Here is a 22,123-nt window from a genome sequence, read left to right as displayed (position 1 = left end):
ATGTGCCTGTCGTTGGTGACTTTTTGCCCAGGGAATGAAAATCTATTTTAATAATAATTCAATCAGGCAGATTTATTTTCTAATAACAGACAACTACAAAAGGAATTCCTAAGCCAATAAGAAATTATTTTCAAGCCTTCCAGCTTTCCTTTTTCTTTACCATGGCAAGAACATTAGACTAAGAGTCTAGCAAGGGGAAAATGCTGCCCTTACAAAAGCAATGTGGACAAACAGCAGACTTGTGCCAGGAAACTCATCAATAAAATCCAATGGCAGGTCTTTCGAAGTTGCCAGTGCTGGGTCCCTCACTGTCTGGGCAGGGTGATCTGCTCTTCCCAGGCCCAACTCAACTCCTGGGCCTTTCCCTCTATGTCTGACTGCAACCATCATCTTGGCCTCAGGGCGGCACTGTCGGTCCCTTAATGCATCTAAGGCACAGCTGAAATATTTAAACATTACGTCTAAAATTTTGCAATAGAACAAAATAGAAAAATAACTCCAGATAACATAAAACTAGATATTCTGGCCCCAAATTAACGTAAGAGATTCACACCCCCTAGGAACAGGAGGTCATTTAGTTACTGGATTCAGAAAATAATTAAATAAATGTGAGACTTGGAGAAATGGTTGATGACACTTTTCTCCTTTTCTGGGTCTGGTCCTTATTTCCTCCTTCTTCCTTCCTGACACCAGGAAGTGGCAAATTAGGGACCCATGGGCCAAATCCACCCTGCTGTCTGTTTTTGTAAATAAAGTTACATTGGACCCCAGCCATGCTCATTTGTTTATACATTGTCTGTGGCTGCTTTCATTCTGCACCAGAGTGGAGTAGTTGCTACAGAAACCGTATGTCTCACGAAGCCTAAAATATTTACTATCGGCCCTTTCCAGAACAAGTTTGCCAACTCCTGCAGTCGATCTATAGTATTTTTCAACAAGGGTTGCAGAGGTGACCACGTTGGATACAAGGAACTTCGATATGTCAGGTCAGCCAGGAGGGGTGCCAGCTTCTTAAAACACATGTCTGGACTATGATGAAATTATCATCTGCCTGCCATTTCTGGTGAGTCATATGCAGGCAAATGATACCAATAAAGGAAACCTTGGACGCATATCCAGAGACTATAAAGTATTAGACACGAACCTTGGGGAGACATGAGTGGTGTTTTCATCTCTGCTTCCAGTTGAGAGTTGTTCCGATGAAAGAAAAGCCCAGATCTCCTGCCACGCAAGGGGCCTGGCTGCAGGCACGATGCTTTGGGCCCTCGGCTGTGGACAGGCTGCACTTTACAACACTGGAAAGCCTACATTTTCTCAGAGAGGTAATTCCCCATCAGATCACAAGAGTTCAAAGCTGAAACGTGGTAAGGAGGAGAAAAAATGTTCAGATAAATGGGAAAAATGGAGGGCTTTGTGGCAGAAAGAGAGAGAGAAATTAGAAAAACAAGAAGCGTGGTAAGAGACACGCACTAGTGTGAGGAAGGACAGGAGAGGTGGCTAAGAAGAGCACAGACAGTCTCCCATGGTACATAGTTTTTTCAGAGAAAATAAAAATTAAACACTGACTTTATTTTCTAAGCAATGGATTACAAATCTCTTTCTTCTTCTATTACATATTTTTGCATAGGGTCTGGCTAATAACACAAATGAGAGATTTTAGCCCAGTAACACAACAAATATCGAGGAAATCCATGGGGAAGTTCTCTGTGTGAGGGAGGAGAGATCTGTGCAGGAAGAGTAACCAAAAGAACAGAATAAGAGGTGAGAGGGGCCTCCCAGGGAACTGAGAGAAGCTGAGCAAGTGACTCAGGCTGTGAGGACAGGAGAGCCGACAGGGGACCTCAAACAGGAAACTCTCATGCTTTCTCCAAAGGGGGAAAGATCCCTCTGTGTAAGGATACCACAGGTGACTTTGGTACCGATCCCTGAAAACGTGTCAGAAGTGACTCATCTGCAGATGGGTTTTGAACAGGAGAGGGTGAAGTGGAGCTCTGGGGGAGCCAGCACGATTCAGAACAACTTACGAGTGTGCAGTGTGTTGTGTAGCACAGCAGTTATGTTTGTAGCCTCTGGAGCTAGAATGTTGGGATCTGAGTTGGTTCTCCCACTTCCTAGCTGTGTGACCCTGGGCAAGTTGCTTAACTTCTCTCTTCCTTAGTTTTTCTTGGTTGTCAAATGAGCATACTAATAGGAACCTGGGAATGAGGTTGTTGTAAGGATTAAATGAGTTAATACATATAAAGAACTTAGAACAGAGCCTGGCTCAGGTGGGTGCTATGCCATCATCAGCTTTTATCGTTGATACAACCATCAGATCAGTGGCCAGGAGAACACTGCAGACCTGGATGGAATTGAGTTTCCACAAAGCATTTCACAGACTCTGACGTGATATAACTGAGGCGAGACTGAAAAGGTGGTCTGAATGACAGCACAGATAAAAAGATCTGGGGCTGGCTTGGTGGCATAGTGGTTAAGTTCATTTGCTCTGCTTCAGTGGTCTGGGGTTCGCGGTTCGGATCCTGGGCATGGACCTACACACCACTCATCAAGCCATGCTGTGGTGGCGTCCCACGTACAAAATAGAGGAAGATTGGCACAGATGTTAGCTCAGCGACAGTCTTCCTCACCAAAAGAAAAAAAGAAAAAGAAAAAGAAGATGACCCATATCTGGTTACATGATTACAATTTCACTTCAACTTAATGAAACCTCTATAATTTCAAGTCTTATGATTGTCCTCAGCCTTGTCCTGTTCAACATTTTTTATCCATGAGACCTGAAATTATTTTATTGTGAAAATTGTAAAATATTGCGAAATAGTCCAATCGTACAAAAATAACTTTCAACATTTAGAACTGACAAAATACAGAAATGTCATACATAAAGCACTAGTGGTTTCTCTCTTACTGAATATATTCAAATAAAGGCTGAGAGATCTCTCAGTAATGGGATCACCAAATGTCATATGAGGCACCTGTTGAGATAAACCTCAAACGTTTTGTTCACTCTTTCAATTCATTCAAATGTTTATTAAGTATTCAATATACGTTAGGCGCTGTCCTAGGTGCTTGCAATTTATTGAAACAAAGCAAATAATCTATCTTTGTGGAACTTACATTCAGGTGGGATGCTTGGAAACCAGAAGAGTCTATGAATCATGAGATCTTGGTGTCATTTTGAGATTTGCCACTAACTGTGCATGAACTTGATAAGCTCACTAATTTTTTCTCGTCTGTAAAATGGTGATAAAATACCATCATGTCATAGCATGGTTTAGGGTCATTCGTCCAATCAACAAGTATTTATTATTTTGTGCAAGGCTCTTGAGAGAAGATGGATAAGACAAGGTTCCTGCCCTTATGGAATTTCTATGTTTTATTATCAGAAAGATAAAATCAGATAGTTATTAACATTATTGTTTAGATATTAATGTAAGCTGTGACTAGTATATCCAATAATATAAACATGGCTCCTGAGTCTTTGGCAGGCTTCTTGGGGATATTCCTAAGCTGTACACCAACATCATAGCCAGCACTTCTGCTGGTATGTGCATGGACGCTGTGCTCCACACTCAAGAGAGTTAGGGAAGAAAGCCTAGGTTTTCCATAGAACCTAGAAGGATTTCCTTCCTAAGAAATATCCAGTGTTGCTGCCAAACACTTTCTCCTCCTACGTGGAGGCTTGAGTCAGGAGGTACTATGGGTGAGTGAAGTTACGCTCCACGTCACCAGAACCTGAGCATGCACGTTTTGAAATGCATTTCCAAACAGATGTTCCCAGATCCACAACATGGCAAGCAAGAAGCACAGTGAAGCTTGGTCCCTGGAGGGGGAGCCAACACTAACTGGCAGAGGGCACTTTCCTCTCAAAGAGGGGTAAGTGATCAGAAGACAAGTCATTCCTCAAGTTCGAATCTGTTCTCTCCACCTGCTCATCCACGCCCACTCTCTGGTAACAATGGAAGCCACACCCCCATTCCTCACGTGTGTTCCACAGGTGGCAGCCTGTGTACAGCTCCACCTGCTCCTGCTCCTGCTCTCTCGGGAGGGGATCCGGAAGGTAATATGCAGGGTGCCTACATTGTCAGCTGAAGGAAACATGAATTTACTCAGAAGCTAAGAGTGGCTGCATAAGCTCGAAAGATTACATGGGATGGGTTCTTCTCCTTCATTTAGGCCACATATATTTTCCAGTATATAGGGAGAGAAGAGGGATCCTTTCATTCTTTATTCATCCAACAAATATTTACTGAGGACCTACCGTGTGTGGGGTAGTGTCCTATGTATTAGGAATACAACAAAGAACAATCCAAAGTCCCCATGACAGTGGTAGGGGGAGGGCTGGGAAGACACACAATAAACACTTTGATGCGTGTCAAGTTCCAGCTGGGTCAGCATTAGGGACTGAACTGTGTCCTAGTCTCAAATCCATATGTTGCAGCTCTAACCTTCAACGTGACTGTATTTGGATATGAGGTTTTTAGGAGGTAATTAAAGTTAAATGAGGTCATAAGGGTGGGGTCTTAATCTGATGGGTAATCTGATAGTGCCCTCTGTCTTTCTCTCTCCTTCTCTCCCCAAGTGCATGCACTGAGAAAAGCCCATGTGAGGACACAGTGAGAAGGTGGCCGTCTACAAGCCAGGAGGAGAGCTCTCACCAGAATCTGACCATGCTGGTCCTCTCACCTTAGACTTCCAGCCTCCAGAACTGTGAGAAAATAAAAGTCTATTGCTTAAGCAGCCCAATCTATGGCACTTTATTATGGCAGCACAAGCAGACCAAGACAGTCAGGCAGTAATAAGTGCTCAGAGTTAAAAGCAAACAGGTAAAAGGACAGAAAGAGTTGACAGAGAAGGGTTAGGGGAGCCCTATGAGGAAGAGACTTTGAGCAGAGAGCTGAAAGAAACTAAGATTCATTCAAAGGCAGCTCCTTGTCTCAGGTTTGAGAATGGTAACAATCAGGATATGACAGGGCTTGTCTTTAGAAGCAAATGAGCTGCCCATCAGAATATGTTTTTGCAAATACACTGTTCTCTTGCAGCAAGGAAATATGTAACTGATGATTACCTAGCTGTGTGAGCTCGGGCAAGTGCCTTAAGCCCCATATTTCCTGGGCTATGAAATGGGAATAATAACCATCTTTACCTCATTGGGTTTTTGGGAGGTTTAAATGAGTTAACACATGTGAAGAATTTCTGACATACAGTCAGCGTTCAGCAAACACTGGCTATTATTACGAATCATTATTACTACTATCTACTATTATAAGAACAACTACTGCTATCATTATTATTATTAGAAAGCCATAGATAGAATGTTAGAAATTTCAGCAATGATATCTTTCAGTAAAATCTTCTCTGAGCATTTTAGCCCTGATGATCTCTGGGAAATTAACTTTGCTTGTCTGTCTCCTTCACCTTCGTGGGAAGAGCCAAACCAATGATTAAGTGTCATATGCCATGACATGAGAAGTCCTCTACATGATTTCGAAGACGTCAATGAACGACTTTCTCCTGATGAAACAAATTCTCTCTGTTCACTGATATTAGAACACTCTTGGGAAACTGTTCCGGCCCTCACATTCCTCATAGGTCAGAGTGTGGGTGAAACATCCATTTTAGCACCAAAAACTATTAGCAGGATGAAGACATTCCCTGAGGTGCCCCTGGAGGAGAGCAAGAGTGAGAAGAGGGGAAAAAATAAAAAAGAAAACAAGAAAGAGAGAGGCAGGAGTGAAGGAGAAGAATTGAAAAGAAAGAGGTGGCTATAGGGAGACTGCAAGGGCCGTTAGGAATTTACTGCTGACTCCATCGTTGACACAGGCAGTCAACTGGAACTGGAGAAAGGGATTATGTGGGCAGACATTGTCCGCTTGGGTCCATTCTTATCTCCTATTGGTGGGTATCTGAAGACATTACTCTGTACAAAGTCTGAGTGCATTAAAATGAGTAAATAATATTGACAAATGTTTTCATCTAGGCTTTGCTTTTATGGGGCATCTTTGCAATTACATAAAGTGAAGTGAAATTGTTCTGAACCTGCCAGACTGTAAGTTTCCTAAGGGCAGAATGTGTGCCTGTGGTTTCCTTCTGAGCATTCCTTCCTTCTCAAGGCCTGGTGAAACTGAGCGCATGCAAGTTGGTGAATAGGTGGGCAGCTTTTTGCATGTGCTTTTCCAAAGGCTTCCAAATCCACTCATTTCTATAGACTTCTGCTTCTTTTCTCCCAATCTTCTAGAAGATTATTTTACTTTTCATATGTCGTCATCAGAATGTTATGCACTGCAGAGCTGCCTGTCAAGTAGGCCTGTTACTCACGAATACTGACTTTATCCTTACATTTTCAGAGTTGTTCTCCTTGATTTTTTATACTGTTCTGTGGAACCCGGGTGGTCTACACATCATTTCATTTTGCTTTTTTGGGGAAAATTTGGTGTTATGTAAAATATTGCTGTGGTAGCAGGTATGACTACAGAATCTTTCTCACTAGTATAATTACACTGGGATCAAATGAAAACCTGAGGGGAGAAAAGATTTTTTTAAGTGAGATCCTTTAGCAAGAATATCTGGACAGTAGCTCGCTTTCCCCTCAATAGCTATGAAATTAGGGTGGGAGTGGAGGTGGTAAAAAAGAACCAAGAATTAGAAAGTTATAAAGCAAGTGCATGCAAATTAGAACCACAGTAGAATGTGTTGATTTCTGTTTGAGGCAGTTTCCCCAGAGGCAAGAGTGATGTTTTGAAATGACCACTGGATTTATAATCAGAATATATGTGTTCATTTTCTGCTACTGTCACATACGAGTGGTTTTACCTTCAACAGTCATTTGACCTTGAACAGTTCCTTGGCCTGTCAGAATGGCAATGACCTTGTATGTAAAATGACAACGAGTACATCTGCATCCCACAGGGGATGATAAGGATGCTTTGTGAATAATCACTCAATATTTAAATACCTTTTCCAGTGTTTATATCTATATTTCATGTTCTTGCCTTTTCCCATTTTCTAAAATCTCTCATACAATGTTATTATTTCTTAGCATGGGTATCTTTGACCCTCTGTCCACTTCTGTCATTTATTATTTGTTCATTTATTCAATTATTATTATGGGCTGCTCTGCTAGGTGCATGAATAGATACTCTCCACAAGGTATCCCCAAAAGATGACAGGTCAGCTCAGAGGAGGGTAACGTTTTCTGAGCTTCAGACACCTCACATTTTCCTTTCATTTTTGTCCTATTCTTGACATTTAGAGAAAGGAAACTGACTGGATGCTAAATGTTGAAGGAATCAGATGGAGCTTGTTACAGGCAATTTCGGCTTCTAAGGAGGAAGTTTCACGAAATCTTCTCACCCCACTTTCAGATGGGGCTCTTGTGTTCCCTGGAGAGTAATCATGTGACCAGCTAGCAATCAATGATGTCAATAGAAAATTCTTTCCTTCCTCTGACAAGAGCATGCAGAAAAAGTCTAATGGGACATTGTAGTTCTTTCCTTAAAAAAAAAAAAATCATTCCTATGGGTTTCTTCCTACTGGCTCAGTAGTGCTCAGCTCCCAATATATATCTATATCTTACTCAACGTATTAAATTAACATTGAAATATTAAGTTTAAATTTGTGTTTAATGTTTCAGTGAGAGATAACCACTCTAATAATTTGGTTAGAGATTATAGTAATTTATAAAACACACCAAGAACATCTAAACTGCCATTCTCCAGTACTGAATCTAATTTTTAGCAAAGGAAGTAAATAAAAATTAGTGTTTGCCTAAAATACAAAACTGAAAAGGAAAATGACATGATTAAACCCTCATATTGTGCTAAATCAGTTAGTGATGCTTAAAAGGACAATAACTCCATTTTGAACAGATCATGGTTTGCTTATTTATCTATTAAAAATGTCTCACTTTTAAACTGAGACATCTATTTACACACTTAAATATAACAAATATTATACATTTTGTTTATCAAATTTATAAATTATATCATTAAATTTCTTTATATTATTACTTAATTTTTTGGATCTGTACAATTTTGAAGAAGTAAGCTAAAATACATCAATATGATTATATATTTTGAATAGTTTCCTTACATTTCCAATACATTTTGTTTTATAGTTTTAATTGCTGTATTGCTTAGCACATATACATTTTGGGATAATTTTAACTTCATCAATTGTATCCAGGGGTGTGCTAGAAAATGGTTAACAACCAGCTCTGAGGGAGGGCAACCCTGATTTGTATCATCTGTCAGTTTCCATGGTGTCAATAATCACACCATGGCCAATTTCTGTATGATGTTATAGACCACAGAGTTGGGGAAAAAATGCTAACAATAGACTCTCACAAACTGGTACCAGCCAACTTCCGAACACCAAGGATTTGATCTTTTCTCGTGATGTAAATTCCCTCTGTATCCTGTGGGCGTTTAAGCTTTACATCTTACCTTATCTAGTGTTAATAGTGTTGCTTCTGCATTATTTGGTTCACATTTGCTTTATACATCTTTGCCTATTTCTTCATTTCCAATCTACATAAATACATTTTAAGTATGTTTCCCGTAAACTGTTTTGTATGTGCGTGTGTTTTGGAGCGAAGTCTTGTGTACTAGCTTGTTTGTCTGTTAATCCAATCTGATACTGAGTAGGAAAAATTGGTCCATTCAGATACAACATAATAGCATCTTACTTAATTTTTGCTGTTTATCTTATTGGAAAGGGAATATATCACCAAACTTTATATTCAAAGAATTAGAGATAGGGAAACACTTTTATGAACATCCGAATAAATGCAGACAACTCCCTCTATTGAAACAAACATATTTTTATGATCTTGATGAGCAGAACTATTGCATTATATTTCCTAATTTTATTTTGTGTATTCGTTACACGCTAAGATAGACAGATGATGGATAGATAAATAGATAGAAAGATAGGTAGGTAGACCTCTATTGAGACTATTGATTGAGGGTCATGATTTTATGTTAGAGTATTTATTATATTTGAATTTTGTAGATTTCATTTCATTTGTATTTTATATCACCTCCTCCTTTTCTAAGAAAAACCAATGTGATATTTTAGATGTTAAAAAAAATGAGAGTAGAGAGGTAAAGAGTAGACTGAATAAAATGCTGAGCTTTAGCATATTTAATAACTGAGCCAATGTGATATTTAAAATGTTGCTGTTAAATAGGTTGGTTTGTTCTCACTCCGACTCAAAGACTTCCCCCAAATAAGATATTTGCAAGGACTACTGAAATTATAGCTGGCCCAGGTTTGCATGGAATCCAGTCTGGGCATACATGGACTCTTCAGCTTCTGCTGTGGGCCTGAAACTGTGCAGGCCCTCAGTGAATGTTTGTCAGTTGACTGCTTGGCAGCTGCAAGTATCACGGTCAAGGTATAGCAATTGTCTCAGACTATGGCCCTCTCATTGTCACCATGGTCCCAAAGTGGCTGCTCGGCATTGGGGATGGAAAATGCTTTCCTCAGCTGGAAATCCTGGACTGGTCTAATTACCATTTTTCCTAATGTCCTTGTCACCTAAAAGAGTTATGTCTTGGGTTTACCGAATGGGCAACTGCCCTTACAAATGAGTGTTTTTAACAAAGCATGCTTGATTTTCTTTAGCTATAAAGTCGCTGTGTCTTCCGCTCTTTTCCAGACCAGCTGAAGCGCCATCAGAGTTGAACTGTTCTATCCTGCATCCTCTCTCGACTCAGCCCCAGCGGTTCTCAGAGCTTTCCAAAAGTGTTCCATTTCTCAGCCAAGACTAATAAAATCAAACTCGTGTCTCTCGCACCACTGTTTAATGCCTTCCTGTATAATTTTCTAATTTGTAGACTCCAGCCAAGGGCTGATAAAGCAATTTCCCCCACTTTTTATGATTTCCTGATTATAATGCTTCCTTTTTTCCCATTATTTGAAAAACAACATTAGCAATGATGCTTTTACTTTATCTCCAACTGCCAGCAAAAAGCAAGAATGGAGGGAAGGACAGAAGCTTGTCCAGCCTGGAGAGGGGTGGCCCAGTTTGTGGCTCCTTATTTTCCCCAGAGGCCCCTTTAAAAGGGCTTAAGCTACCTCTTGAACTCCTATCCACCATTCAACACTAGAACTTTCTATATGCACTTTTCTGTCCTTAGTTCATGACCATGTGATTTATTTTCACTCCAGGAATGATTAACATTAGAAACTTTTGAGTAAGAGTCTATGGACACCAAGTGGATGAAAAGATGTTTCAGTAAGAAGCTGATAATATAGTAAAATATCAGTATCTAAGCCTTTAGTCACAATATGCTAAAATGTAAATTAAGGTAATGACGTAAAGTAGTATAAGCTGCCTCTCAAATTTGTATCTCTTGCTCTGATTTCTCCACCAAACTCCATACTTACATAGACAACCCCTAACTTAACTTTCTAGTAGGCATCTCAATCTTGACATGGGCAAGACAAAGTACCTATCATTTCCCCCAATCTTTTCTTCTCTTAATTTCCCTGTCTCGGTAAATGGCACCTCCAGCTACACCTTAAGCCGGAAACCCAGGAGTACACCTCATCCATCTCCATCCTTCTCCCATATTTAAACCATCAGCAAGATTCTAAAAGCTGGAAGGTCAAAGTGTGTTTTGACTATCTGTCTGCTTTCACATCCCTCTGACTCCTCCCAGCCCAAGCCACCAATATCTTTTGCCAGCACTACTGAAATGGCCCCTACTCTCCCTGCTTCCCTTCTTGCCCATTTGCATTCGATTCTCCTTAAAGCAGATAAAGAGGTTTTTCCAAGTGTAAATCAGCTCATGCCTTTCTGCTAGGAACCCTTCTGTGGTTTCCCACAGCACTTGGAATACATCCCATCTCATTACCAGGTCTGCAAGCTCCCTGAGGAACTGGCCTCTGCCTACCTTTCTGACCTCATCTCCCAGCACTCTCCCCCTGGCTCATTACTATTTGACCCCGTTGGACTGCTGGTTTTTGACGATGACAAGCTATTCCTTGGGATCTTTGCTATTTCTCTACCTACAATGCTGCTCTTCCCATAGAAATTCACCTGGCTGGCTCCTGCATATCATCCATATGTCAGCAACAATTGTTTTTCAGAAAAGCCTTCCTTGGCTGATTGATGTAACGTAGTCTCTGCCACTCTCCATTGCATCATCCGGTTTTATTTTTTTATAGCGCTTATCACTCTGAGACATCATCTTGTTCACTTGTGAACTAGTTTCTTTTTTGGCTCTTCCTTCTCTCTCAAGAGCAGCATTGTCCAATGGGAATTCAAGCCACCTATCTGACTGTAAGTTTTTTAGTAGCCACAATACAAAAGCAAAAGAAACAAATAAAATTCATTGAATGGTATGTTTTATTCAACCCAATACAACCAAAATATTATCATTTCAACATGTGATCAATATTAAAAATTATTCATGAAATGTTTTACATTCTTTTCTTTCATACAAAGTCTTTGAAATCTAGTGTGAACGTTACCCTTCTAGCACATCTCCATTGGGACCAGCCACATTTCAAGTGCTCAACAGCCACATGTGGCTGGCGGTGACTATACTGGACAGTACAGCTCTAGAATAAGCTCCACGTGAGCGGGGACCTTGCCTGTCTTGTTCGCTGCTATGTTCCTTGAGTTTATAGAAATAACAGTGCCTGACACACAGTAGGCACTCAAGAAGTATTTCATGGTATGAGAATAGTTCAAAGAATTTTGAGATCTCAGCAGAATTCTTCAGTAAAGATAGAATACTTATCTTTACATATAATTTCAAGGACTTAAAATGATCTAAATAAATGAATTAGTTACCTTGAGTGAGGAAAAGTACTGATTTAATAATGTAAGTATGGATTGAGGGGAAAGGTCCTCAGTCTTTTTTGCGTTCTCCACGATCTCCATGACATTGCTCAGCTCCTCCTTGGCACCTACTAAACACTTACATGAAATGCCCTTTCTCTGTTCGTCGCACTAAAAACTTCAACTCATCCTTCACTTCTCAGCTCATATTCTCACTACAGTGGGAAGCGAGTCTCATCCAGGCATCCTTGGGCATACCTTCCTTTGGCATTCCACTACTCTGATATAGCATTAAACCTGCTCTTAAAATAGAGGTGTCCTATCTCTTTGTCTTGATTTCTGGGAGGATACTTCTGATCCCACTCCTGGATTGGTAACAGTAACACTTCAGACCGCTCCACGGGAAGATAATTAATTTACCTAATTGGTGAGATGGAAAAAGTCTGACATACACTGGTCTATATGTGTCAATTGGGTGTAAATTATGTGTCTCCACTGTCCTGAACTCAGAGGAAAAGGGGTGTGACTGGTTCCTCAGAGACCTCCAGAAGAGATGCATTGGTCAGAAAATGGTAAATAGAAAAAAGAATCAGGTATGGATCAAAATATCACCTTTGCTGTTGATAAATCTGGATTGGACATTGTGATTAAATGGTTAAGATCAGGTCTGGGCTGACCCAGGCCTGCCTGGGAGCATCATCTCGGAGTCTACCATCTCATAGGGCCCCTCACTTGGAAACAACAGAGTGAAGATATATGTGGAAGGCTGTCTATCTTGCCTGCTGATGGCACAGTAACTGGAGCTATAGGGAGGCATGGAGGCTGGGCATCTGTAACCAGAACAATTCTACAGGGTTAGATGGAAACAGAAGACACAGCTTCTCTGTGTTAAGTTCACTCCCACGCACCTAAATCTTGTTCATGGGAGCCATACACACTCTATGAGGGAGCAAAAGAAGCTGTGTACTTGTGCTGGTCCACCTGATGACGTGAAGATGCTTTATGTGGTATCTCTCTTGCCCTGTATCCTTCTATGAAGCTAAGCAAATATAGTATTAGGTGAAAGCCTACTGTCTCTTGTAAGTTGCAACTTAAACCTGCATATCAGGGCAGAGACTAGGAGTCAGAATCAGGCTTTCTAATACTCCCTATCAAGTCTTAGTTCTGAGACACGTCAGTCACAGGAGGCTCCTTGCAGAGGACACTTATTTGCTGTACAATAAGTGGAAGCTCCCCTCTTACCCATCTGAGAGCCAGGAAAGTAAAGACAAAGAGAACAAGACCATCTGTGCTCAGGGCTTGGTCCATAGGGAGGGGTGGTAATGAGAGTGAGAAGTGAGACAAAGAAGGAGATCATGTGTGCCCATGCTTCTATTGCACGACGGTGTCCAGCTGGAAGGCTAGAACCAATGAATGTCAAATTCTTGCCACTTCACCGATCTAAAAAGTCAATTCTTTTCCCCATGGGTAGAAGTGACTCAGGGGTGAAGACAATTTGTGTTTCTCTGATAGAAATTTAAAAGAAAGAGAACAAAGAACATGGGGCTACTAACATTTTGTAAGTGTGCCTCTCTGTTCAGTAGACAGCTCGCTCTTTAAAGTCTAGGACTTTGTTCACGTAAGTGTCCCAAGCTATCAGCCCATAGCCAAGGACTCAAGGAATAATAATTTCAATGAATAAATGAATTAAAAATTAATGACTAATTAATTCTCAACCTTCAATTTCTACACTATACAAATGTTTTTAATTTTTTTTGCTGAGGAAGATTCACCCTGAGCTAACATCTGTTGCCAATCCTCCTCTTTTTTTTGGCTTGAGGAAGATTCACCCTGAGCTAACATCTGTGCCAATCTTCCTTTATTTTATATATACACTCACAGCACGGCTGATGAGTGGCTTAGGTCTGCGCCCGGTATCCGAACCTACAAACCTGGGCCACAGAAGCAGATTGTGCTGAACTTCACCACTAGGCCACAAGGCTGGCCCCTATACAAATCATTTTAAAATGTTTTAGATTTTATCAAAATTTACATAAGGAGCCATGCAAAGATTATGCATATAATATGAGATTTATATTTCTTCTTTCCTCTGAAGACCTCAAAGTTGTGTACATGAAAAATATTCATGAAAAATTAATCTCATTCATGTTCTTACTGATCTCTAAAGTTGGAAATATAGCCAGTATTGGAAAATTGAGAACATTTTGAAAAAGTACCAAGTACCAAAGAGGCTACTTCAATTCTTGTAATTTTTCACAAAAGCCAAATGTTTTGGGAACCGTAATGACCAGTTTCTTAAAGGCACTTAACACAGAAGTCAATTCCAAGCAGCGGAGGAGAGGCTGGGAAAATGGAAATTGCATAGAACAGACCGCCTTTTTTTGACAGAAAATGGAAAATAGCCACCAAAGGGAAAGCTACTGTCAAATTAGTGCCAAATAGGAGTAGACAATGGAGAAATTATTTGAATAACCTGACCGATAAGACGTCTCAGAGCTTTTCCTGACATAACACTTGGAACAATTACTATTTAACAGGAATCATTTATAGGAATATCACAGGTAGCAAAGGAGAAGATTAATGGAGATGAGTCTAAACAAGCAAACAAAAGCATCTAGAATGTTATTCAATCCAAACTTTTTGAGATACGGCCAGTTCTCAATCCAGGTTTATGGTAAATTACCTGATTTGAACTTTGGACTTATGGTCAGATAAAAGGTTTTGATAGCCTCTGTGGATGAACTGAGTTTGAGCCTTTTTTTTTAAAGAGTCAGTGTCTGCCAAGATAGGCCCAATGCATACTGGGTAAAAAGATAAGGCAAGATGAACAATAGTAGCTAGGACTGGTTGCGTATGCACCTGACTTAAGCTAGACACCGATCCTGCAGAAAGGAGAAGGTATGAGTCAACAGGTACAGGTAATTTATGAGCCAGATTTTCCTGATGCATTCAGCTACTCGGCTTTTGTTAAGACTGATTTCACAAGAATGATTTCAGGATCCCTAAAGAAGCATTCTATTGCAGCATTATTAAAACATGTCTTTATTTGATCATATGATACTAAAGTTAATCTTTAGTCTTCGTAAGTTTTACTTTCAAGTTCAACTGCACAGCATATTACCGATTAAGTTGTCCAATATCTTTTTATACATTCCATAATTTTGTCTGACCCTCACTTGTTTTTACTGTCCAGTAGGAGGCTGCTAATTTACAAACAGAAAATACTCGTCAGGAAAAGATGATTTAGGAAGTAAAGACCAGGGATAGAAGGGGAGGCAGGCAGGGCTTGGTCTCATTCTGAGAGGTGATGGCCAGGTGCTCCCGAGGGCGCTTTACAGAAAAGACTGGGCAGCTGAGTATCCAAAGAACTCAATCTGAATTTTATCTTCACAAAACGCCTCCACTGTTTTGTTTGAAATAGTGTGGCTGAAAAATAATATCATAGCAGCTCACATTAAGATGTACATATGAAAAATACATTAAAATAAAAATTAGGCTCTTGGCATTATCTCTGCCATTTCCCCTTGTATTAGGACAGTTAATTGAGGTCTTAATGTATCTGTTAACTTATTACTGTCACATAATGTTGATAGTGACTAGGGGAAACCATATACTTAATGGAAAATATAAATGCTTGCTTGATAGTAGAGGGTTGGGGGGAGGAAAGTAAAAAAACAAATGGAAAGCAGAAACAAAAGGAACACAGATAATACTTCACAAAAATAATATGAAGCAAAGTAAAGAAAAGAAAATCTGAATGGCTTTTTAAAGATCTAAAACAATTTCAAAATCTAAAAGAAAAGAGAAATAGGGAAAAGAAGGAAGAATCTAGAAACAGAGCAAAATGGAATGCAAAAAATATCGGCATGAAAATGTGAAACTATAAATCTAAAATTAAAATTTCCAGAAGTAAGTTATGCAAAATATTTCATTTTTAAAATTTTTATGAAGAACTAAGGATCCAGAGAATAGCAGACTCTGAAGGTAACTAAGAGGAAACATGGGAGGGAAGAGATTTTTTGGTGATGCTTTTAAAGTGTTTCAATGACCTAGAGAAGGTAGACTTGTTTTAATGATGTATGCATGCCTCAAAAGAGTTTGGGGATCCTCTTTAAGAGCTGTCTTCTGAGTCTGCTATATGTTATTCTTCAATGCTTGGTTCTTTCATTTGGGGCTGACTTAAAACTCCTACCACTGGTCAAAAAGCTGGAGGAGCTTCAGATTGGCAGGTATTGGCAAACCTTAAGAAGAATCTTTTTAAGAGCCAAAAAATGTTGGCCTAACCCCATCCTATATTCTATTATATACAGCTAGGAGAACCAAACTCTATTGGGATTCCAAAGAACAGAACCGATGAAGGTTGCATTCCATCAACCCGAGTAGATACAGCATTGAGTATCACACGAGGGAGACAAAGCAAGCTTTGTCTACAAAACGTTGGCAGATAGGTTTCATTTCAAGCACCAGCTCTGATTCATTCGTGGTGGCTACCTGGAGCACTTCTTTGGGAAAGATTGCTAGGCTAAGTCTCAGATCAGAGGCAAAAAATACTGCAATAAATAAATTTATAGTGTGGGATTAGTAGAAGTCATACATATTTGACACATGTTTGTCACCTCTGATATAAAGAGTATCTAGAGAGATTTTCTTGTTTTGTTCATGGAGTGGCCCTAATGCGATGGTAGTGAGATGAAGCATATGGTTACTGAAAGACATTGTACGCTTATATATCAACACACATATACACAAACACTATATGTTATGCACACACACACAAAGCAATTGTAACAAGGGATGAAGGATATAGTCACAGAGAAATATTATTTTGAAGAACAGCACACATTAGAATATATAACTTTTTGGCTTGTTAAAAAGTCAGATTCTTTATTGAACAGTCAACCATTGGCAGATTAGATTTGTCTATATTAAAAGAATAACTTAGGGAAAAATCAACTTTTACATATATCCAATTATGTAAATTACTTAACATTCACTCAATTATGTGGATTACTTCCTCACTCTCTTCACAATTAATTATCTTCAAAGCCAGCTGTGTGGGGGGCTGGCAGCCTCCTGTTACATCACAGCTGTTTTCCCCACATTCCAGCAGCACTGTCTTCCAGTTTGTCAGGGATCCCACAAAGAAAGAAAAGTAACTCTCTTTGCAAGAAGTCTTGAGGCTCTGGTTACCCACAAAAACTGATTGGCCTTATTTTGATGCGTATTTATTAAAAAGTCTCCAAAATCATCAGTTATACACACAACATTTTGTCAATGTCTGTGTTGATATTTGGAAGCCTTTCACAAAATCAATATTATAATCTAATCATAAAATTATACCTTAATTTCTCAATTTTTGACTATTCAAGTAGTTTTTTAATTTGTTATTTGCATTTCCCTTATTAATTAAAATGTAATAGAGCAAAAAGGGGCCAATAAACTGGGTGTCACATGCACCTAACGGACACGTATGCAATTAGAATTCATCCTCTCTCTTTAAAATACCCTGGAAAGATGGTTTTTGCTTTTAATTTTAAAAACTCCTTTGGTGTCTGCTTCTTTTTAAAATCCTGAGGTAAGAGGCCATATATCTGAAACGCTCAGTGTCACACTGGCACTGAGTGCTCGTCCTCATTCAGTCACCTGACAAGTACTCTGTTTACAAGTACAGTCCAGCTTTAGCAGAACCATCAATATAAGACTCAGTATGGGCTCATTTGTATCAGCAAGAAGTACATAAAAGAGAAGTGACAGATCTTTTCTATATTTGAATTCAAATGACAAGCTGAAAGATAGCATCTTTTCACCTGTAATTGGACCAAAAAAGGACCAGAGGAGAGAGAGCTGCCCGGCTGGTGATCCAGCACATCTCTTGTTAGGAGCCTCGCCCCTTACTTCAAGCAGTATCCATTAAGGATACGACAGGATTCATACCTTTTGAGCTTTCAGTAGCTTCTGTGTAATTTGTAAACCCTGAACAAAGAAACCTACAACTCAGAAAATGAGAGGTTGAGAAGCAGGCTTAGATTTTCAAAATTAGTAGTTTCTAAAACGTCCCAGAATCAAGCATGAAAAAAGAAATCTCTTCATTCCAAACTGATCATTCAATCATCATCTGATACAGGAATGTCTGCAACTTTAAAAAAAATATGCCTAATGTGAGACATTTTGGGGCAATATTAAGGAATAAAGATTATTCCAATTAGATATTGCTGAGGCCCGGCCCCATGGCATAGTGGTTAAGTTCAGCGTGCTCTGCTCAGTGGCCTGGGTTCATGGGTTTGGATCCCAGGCATGGACCTACACCACTCGTCAGCTATGCTGTGGCAGCAACTCACATACAAAATAGAGGAAGATTGACACAGATGTTAGCTTGGGGCTAATCTTCCTCAGGAAAAAAACAAATTAGACATTGTCATCATCATCATCTGCAGAAAGCATTTACCAAACATCTTCAGCACACTTCATTAGTAGCCAGCTGCTGCCCTTTGGGCACTAACAAATTAGAGAATTCCACACTGACAAAGAAATAAAGATATATAGAAAATTAAAAAACATCAAATAAGTGATTGAAAACGTAAAGAGCATATTTGCATTTTAAGTATAAGTAAAGTTTTACAAAACAGGGAGTCAAGAGAATTGTTTATTTTGGTGGGTTCAGGTCAGAGGTGAACAGTTTTTCTTTCCTAACTGGAAATTTTAAATATCTCTTAGCAATCCTTCAGAACGAAAGTGTGTTCATATGTCATTTTAATGGAAACAATCCCTGTAACACCATTTAGTTAGGGCACACATTGCAAGAAGCTTTCAAAGTGCTAAAAAGGCTTTTCTTTTGGGACAGCAATCATTTGACTAGAAGCCTCAGCAACTTAAAAATATAAGGTTTTACAACTTGCTGAAAGAAGGAGAAAGAAGTGGTTTCTGAAAGGGAGTAAGAAAAGGTCAGAAAGAAAAATAATCTTTTTTTTTAACGAAATTGGTTTAGAAGTGGCATTTTATTTAAAAATTATTGTTTCCTGCCAAGGAAACATTGGAACAGAAAAACAGCGCTTTTTAGTTTTGGGGGAGGAAAACCCACAGGAGCAATAAAATTCAAAAGTTAGTATGTGCAGATAGAATGGTCAAGATGAGGCCAGCCTGGTTTCTCCAGTGACCACAAAAACTAGGAAAATGAGATAATATCACTGCCTTCTAGGCTTGGTGGCGAAGGGCAAGATTGTCTGAAAGGAGTGGTTATTTTTAACAATGATAACACAGTAACAATAGTAACTTGTATTAAATGTTTCATATGCACCAGGCACTGTGCCAAGGGTTTTACATGTCTTATCTCATGTAATCATGGCACAAATCTGATGCAGTAGTAGAATGATCAATATAACAATCCCCCTTTTAAGTGAGAAAATTGAGGTTTAGGGAGGTTGCGTTGCTTGACCTTAGTGACATCCTAAGTGTCAGAGCCTGAATTTGAACGCAGCTTTGTCTGACTCTAAAGATCTTGGATCTGTTTTATGTATTGCCTTCTCAAGTTTCCACATTCTCTGAGCTATATACTGTCTTAAAATGAAATCGAAATCTTAAGAAGCAGTGCAAGAAGAAAACACAGGTTGCCTAGTAGTTAGTCTCAAGGGAAAAGCGATCCCAGTTGAGTTGGCGCAGTGCAGCACACCGCAAAGCAGATCAGCTAAAAAGAAGGACCTTGATTATCAAGCCTTTTGACTCTGCAACGAAAGTCAGCACAGGAAAGAGTACAAGCGAGACAAATGCGAGATCCACGACTAACAGAAATGTGGGCACAGCAAAATGACACCAAAAGCAGCCATTCGTAGAAGAAGATGGAGGTACTTGAATTTCAACCTAAGTAAACACTGCGGCGGCTCAAAGAGTGATGGTTGCCTACCCATCCTAGAGATGTCACTGCTAGAAAAGACCATTGGTCTGGCAAGGAAAAGTGTGGGATCCAAAGATCAAATGACCTTTAGAAGTTTCATGACAAAGCCTGAGGTCAGCTCCAGCTGTCTGTGGCTATTGCACAAAGAGAAACTCCTGAACCCTCGTGGACCCGAAGGACTATGTTTTAGTGCCTTGGCGAGGACTACTTGTCCTTGAGTCTGCCAGACATCCAACTCACTGACGTCACTGCCCTGGGTTCACACGGAAACCCAGGCACAGCGTGTGCTTCTTAGAAAGATGATGGGATCGTGGAGGAAAGAAATTGCAGAATAAGTCATGATTAAAATGTTCTTTTTCAAAAGCAGTTTTATGACACCAGGATATAAGAATCAAAGCACCTTAAGATGTCAGCAGCTTTAGCTCCCGGGCTGTAGGTTTCTATATTGCTTAAACCAGCAATTGTCATTCCTTTCATAGTCATGAACCTTTATTGCTTCTACAGAATGTGTGTAGACTGCATACGTGGGAGATATATATATATATATATATATATATATGTTATTAATGAGATTTTCAGCAACTTAGTAATTCTTAAAATTAGGATATTACAAAAGGAGTTCTGAAATATCAAAAGCCTAAACATTCATGTAAAGATGGCTTATCTCATTTTTAAAGTTTGGTAGTTTCTATTACTGAGAAAGGAAAATGGATTGGCCGTGAGGGGACTTTTGTTACTAGCTAACATTAGAAAAAGATCACCTTACTTCTCTGTGCTTCTGTTTCCTCATTTCTAAAATGAGAGAGAGGGACTGAGTATTTTTTATGAGTGGAACCCTTAATTCCAAATAAATCTGACTAGAATTGCAACATATAGAACAGATAAAAATGAATCCATTCTAAGTGAAGGAGCGGGGGAGGCTGAAGGAAGGTACAGAGAGACTGATGGACTGGACGGGTTAGTGAGGTCCTTGGCAAGCAGAGGAGAAGTCTCAGTGAGAAGGAGCATAGGTAACTGGAAAATAGAGGTGGCCGCTGAAGAACGGGCTGTCTGAACCAGTGATTCTGGAAGTGGAGCAGCTTTGCATTGTGACAGTTACAGCAAGGGTGAGAGTGTGCTGGCTGCTATGGTGGGGAGAAAGCGCTTTGTGTGAGGGGCTCAGGAAACCAAGTGGCTCAGGTAATGAGTGAGTTGGCATGTAGAGTGAATTAAGGCAGAAAGAGACACTGACTGACATGGACGATTCTGGAAAGGCAGTGAATGACAGCATAAGGAGTAAGAAAGGGCAGTCAACTTAATATCAGCCTCCAAGGAGGAGAGAGAAGAATAATGCGGAAAGACAATAGAAGGAAAAGAGGACTCCCACTCAATCTCCCAATCCTGAAGTGAGCAGGATTTGAAGGAGTAAGCAGCAATCACCACAGATATCTAGCAGTGGAAAGATAGTTTTAGTCAAGTCAAATTTCAAAAAGTTTCCAATTTCAAATAAGAAAGTTCAGAGAGAACTTTCTGAGAAGCCTTAGGGGACATAGAGAGTTTATTGAATTTAAAGAAGAAATTTCCTCTGGAATTTTTGAACAGTGGCAGTGCTTCTACTTCAGTCATTGTCCTGTATCGAGTTTGAGATTTATGGTCGGTTCAGGCTCCATTGTTCAGAAATCTTGGCCCTATAGGCAGGATGGTGGCGGTGGTGGCGGTGGTGCAAGCGTGTGTGTATGTGCGTGTGTGTGTGTGTGTGTGTGTGTGCGGTGGGCAGGGGTGTGGGAGAGGAGGTCAGACGCAGTATTCCAGAAAAATCACTCGAAGTCTTGGAAATCTCAAGAACTGCTCTGCCCAAACCTTACATATAGATATTGAATATTGCATATACTAAATATAGATGATCTCACTTTTCCCTTTTTTGTGCCAATTGGTATGCCAAGTCAATCATTTCAATCAAGAGAAACAACAGAGCTCTAAGGGAGCAGGTCTGAAATAACTTTGTCAGTTCTTAACTGACAAGAAACCAGCAAGTATTTAGAATTGGGGGAAAAATCAACAGTTTATCATAAAGTTCTACATCAAAATGATCTGGAGACTGTCCTACAGAATTCAATGCTCATGGTTGTATTTCTCTAAAATTACCAAATATCCACTCAACCTCCCTCTCTGTATAAACAAATACACCATTCTCTGTATAAACAAATCCACTCACTACAAAAGAATCCAAAAGAATATCAAAACTACATCATACAGACCAAAAAACGATGACTTTATTGAATGCCTATTGTGCTTACCTTGCTTTATTATCAACAGCGAATGCTGTGTTCCCCCACCTCCACTTTCCGTCTACCCACTGAAAGTCTGAGGCACTGTGGGAACCAGGATGTCTTTGTTGCATACTATTAGAGAATATTATTGGCTGGACAGTATTGACATTTTAACATACATAAATTGATGAAATA

At 39.7% G+C, this 22,123-nt stretch overlaps 1 protein-coding gene and 1 long non-coding RNA gene across 22 annotated transcripts in view; one reads left to right on the top strand and one right to left on the bottom strand.

Moving 5' to 3' along the window:
• Nucleotides 1-22,123, bottom strand: part of PDE4D (phosphodiesterase 4D) — a 1,371,041-nt gene that overhangs the window by 721,158 nt on the left and 627,760 nt on the right.
• On the top strand, nt 1,121-4,743 carry LOC138919790 (uncharacterized). Its single transcript, XR_011430352.1, has 3 exons — nt 1,121-1,322; nt 3,769-3,873; nt 4,580-4,743. It is a non-coding gene; the product is annotated as an uncharacterized lncRNA (long non-coding RNA).

Source organism: Equus caballus, chromosome 21, assembly GCF_041296265.1.
Source record: "Equus caballus isolate H_3958 breed thoroughbred chromosome 21, TB-T2T, whole genome shotgun sequence".
Classification (NCBI taxonomy): domain Eukaryota; kingdom Metazoa; phylum Chordata; class Mammalia; order Perissodactyla; family Equidae; genus Equus; species Equus caballus.
Note: the sequence above shows the minus strand (reverse complement) of the source record. Positions and strands in the feature narration are given on the sequence as shown.